This window comes from Octodon degus, unplaced genomic scaffold (assembly GCF_000260255.1).
Source record: "Octodon degus isolate 3935 unplaced genomic scaffold, OctDeg1.0 scaffold00346, whole genome shotgun sequence".
Classification (NCBI taxonomy): Eukaryota; Metazoa; Chordata; class Mammalia; order Rodentia; family Octodontidae; genus Octodon; species Octodon degus.
The window spans coordinates 67905-71128 of NW_004524922.1; the positions used below are offsets into that span (position 1 = coordinate 67905).

Here is a 3224-nt window from a genome sequence, read left to right on the forward strand (position 1 = left end):
GCAGTTTCTTTTTTTAATTGTTAATTTTTTATCTTTTTATTTTTGTATTTAGTACAGGGTCTACAGGGTCTCACTGCACAGGTCAGAGTCATAATGATTCTCCTCTTTTCAGCCTCCCAAGAATTGGGATAATAGGCATATACCACCACATCCATTCTTAGCACTCCCCAGGGTTGGGGCCAGTATGGCACACTGGGGATCACACCCCAAGTCCCTGCATCTGCCTAAGCAGGAGATTTAATCCGCTGAGCTATCTGGCCAGTCCTCCTAACAGTTTCAACATTGCTCAAAAGTCCAAGTCAAAAATCTTCTGTAAAACTTAGTGAAAACTCAGCTATAAAAGCCTTGTACAAACGAATAGTGAGTTAAACACTCTAACATTCAATTTCACAAAATAGGCATTTCTAGTCCAAAAGTTATAAGTGGGCATACAAAGGAAAAGGATCAAGAGAATTCCAAAATTCAGCAGGACAAAATGTATGTCCTATAGTGCCATGTGCAGAATCTGAGTCAATCTGTGGCAAGATGAGAACTCCAAAAGGCTCGAGTGACTCCATCACTATGGCACTTATGGTTGTAGCTTCCATGTCTTCTGTCTTGAGTCAATTCTGCCTCTTCCTTGTAGTTTTCCACAGACAATCCATGTTCCCCAATTGTGAAAACATCTGGGGTCTCCATAGCACCTTGGGCTTGATACAGCATCACACATTACCCTCGTAGTAGTAAAATGCCTGGCCTCCCAGGACTTTTTCTGAAAGCTTGGTGGAAGTCTTTCTGAACCCAAACTCTTACATTTTGCATATACCTAAAATCAGTGATCCCCATGGATGAAGCCAACTCTTCTGCCTATTTTGGTAGTGGGAGTTGAGTGCCTCAATTACCGGGCTTTCTGAATCAAGTTTCAAGGAACAAATTCACAAGTTAGCTGCCATTCTCAAACATTGTACTCTGGAACTATTTTCTCTAATCAAAGTATCTTTTTTTTTGTATTTTTAGAGAAGGATCTAAGTGGTATTCAGGGTCTCACAACTAGTTCAGACTCATAGTGATCTGCCTGTTTACAGCCTCCCAAGGTAGGCTGGGGAGATCAAACCCCCAGCCCCTGTGCCTGCTTGCAGGCACTTTAATCTGCTGAGCTACTTGGCCAGCCCACAAATTATCTCACTTTTGCAATTTTGACTCTTCAAAGGGTGGAGTCCTGATGCTTTTCATGATGCCTCAGGCTATCATTCTATTTTCCTAATTCTTTTTAGAGATTAAGATCTCTACTGTTCTATCTCTGCAGTGTACAGGTTTGCTATAACTTTCTTTCCGAATTCACATTTTAAATCGTTCTCCTGGGCTTTTCACTGCTGATTGTAAACATAAAATTAAAAAAGAAAAAAAAAAAAAAGTAGCAATGCCACCACTTTAACATTGCACTGACTTGAAATTTCTTCTTCAAGATTAGTTAGTCCATCACCCTTAAACTTTGTGTGTGTGTGTGTGTGTCTGTGTGTCATATCATTTTTTTTTTTATTTTCAGCTACATAAACATCTCTCTCAGGCAATAAAATAATACTTGTGTATGTGTTCTTCTAATTTCTGAAAACATTTTAAAAATAAATATATCTCCATTTTACAGAATTGTGATATATAAAAATATGTATAAGCTATATTGTTTTTCAGAAAGCAGGTAGTTACACTGCAAACCTGCTCAACAAACTTTCCTAGTTAAGTAAGTGTTACAAAATGAAAAACTGTGGTTCAGAAGTTTTCTGTTAAAAATACTTGAGAGCTTCAAAGGATTGTTTAGTTTCCTCCACAAAGAGCTATCAAGTTTTTTTCATAATATCCCTTGGTTTTATCCAGAACGCCTTAGCTAAGAGAGATCCCATACATCCTCTGATAGTATACTTTGATATTATTCATGTCGCTTTCCTTGTAAGAAACCATGATTTTGATTAATGCCTTATGACATGTTCCAGCTCCCTTCATTGCCTCATGAAGATCCTCAAAAAAGAAAGTAGGTGTGCTTGTGGCACATTCCATGATGGCTGTGACTGAAAGTGCCATAAAAAGCCTCTCAAGTTCTTTAGAAGAGGGTAGGAAAAAAAAAAAAAAAACTTCTTTTAAAATGGCAATGGTATCAGAATTCCTCAAACAGGCCTACTTTATTGACAATCAAGAACAGGAATATGTTCAAACTGTGAAAGCACCCAAAGCTGGTGCTGGGTCAGCCAGGAGACCCTACTGTGGTTTTAATCCTTCCTCTGATGTTGAGGCTTTGCACAAAGTCATAGCAGTAAAAGGTGTGAATGAAGAAACCATCACTGACATGCTGACAAAGAGAAACAATGCCAATTGTCAACAGATCAAAGCAGTCTACCTCCAGGAAAAAGGGAAGGCATTGAATTAAGCTCTAAAGAAAGCCCTCACAGGTCATCTAGAAGAAGTGGTTTTAGCTCTGCTGAAAACTCCAGCCCAGTTTGATGCAGATGAGCTCCATGTAGCCATGAAGGGTCTTGGAACTGATGAAGACACCTTCACTAAAATTTTTGGCATCAAGTGAGAATAGAGAAATCAGATAAATTAATAGAGTCTACAGAGATTAATTGAAAAGAAATGTGGCCAAAGACAGCACCACAGACACATCTGGAGATTTCTAGAAGGCTCTGATTTCTCTGTAAGGGTGACCAATGTGAAGATTGTGGTATGAATAAAGACTTGGTGCATACAGAGCCAGGGCATTATATGAAGCCAGAGACAGGAGAAAGAGGATAGACATGAATATGTTCAGCACCATTCTGACTCCAGCAGCTATCCCCATCTTCACAGAGTGTTTCAGAGATACACGAAGTACACTGACCATAACATGTACAAGGTTCTGTACCTGGAGCTGAAAGGTGATATTGAGAGGTACGCCCTTAATCTTAATCTCAGTCTGTAGTTTCCCAATTAATATTGAAGCTCCACAGTCAACATTAGGGTTGATGGGATCAATATCTGATGATGCATGTCACACGAAAAAATGATGCCTGGTGATTCAAGGGGAGGGTTGGTGAACACTATTCAAAGATTACTAAATCTTATGTATGCGAAGAAAATAAGGCTCTTAGATGAAGAAGAAAAAGATCATTTGAGAAACATACATGTAACTGTTGGAATGATAGATTCAATGTTCATTTGATGTGAGTTTGAATTACCTTGTGTTCTGATATTCATAAAGCAGGAGGTTACACTGT

The 3224-nt window shown here is 38.8% G+C and overlaps 1 pseudogene; it reads left to right on the forward strand.

Moving 5' to 3' along the window:
- Positions 1-2116: 2116 nt before the first annotated feature.
- Positions 2117-2929, forward strand: LOC101567623 (annotated as a pseudogene).
- The last annotated feature ends 295 nt before the right edge of the window (positions 2930-3224 follow it).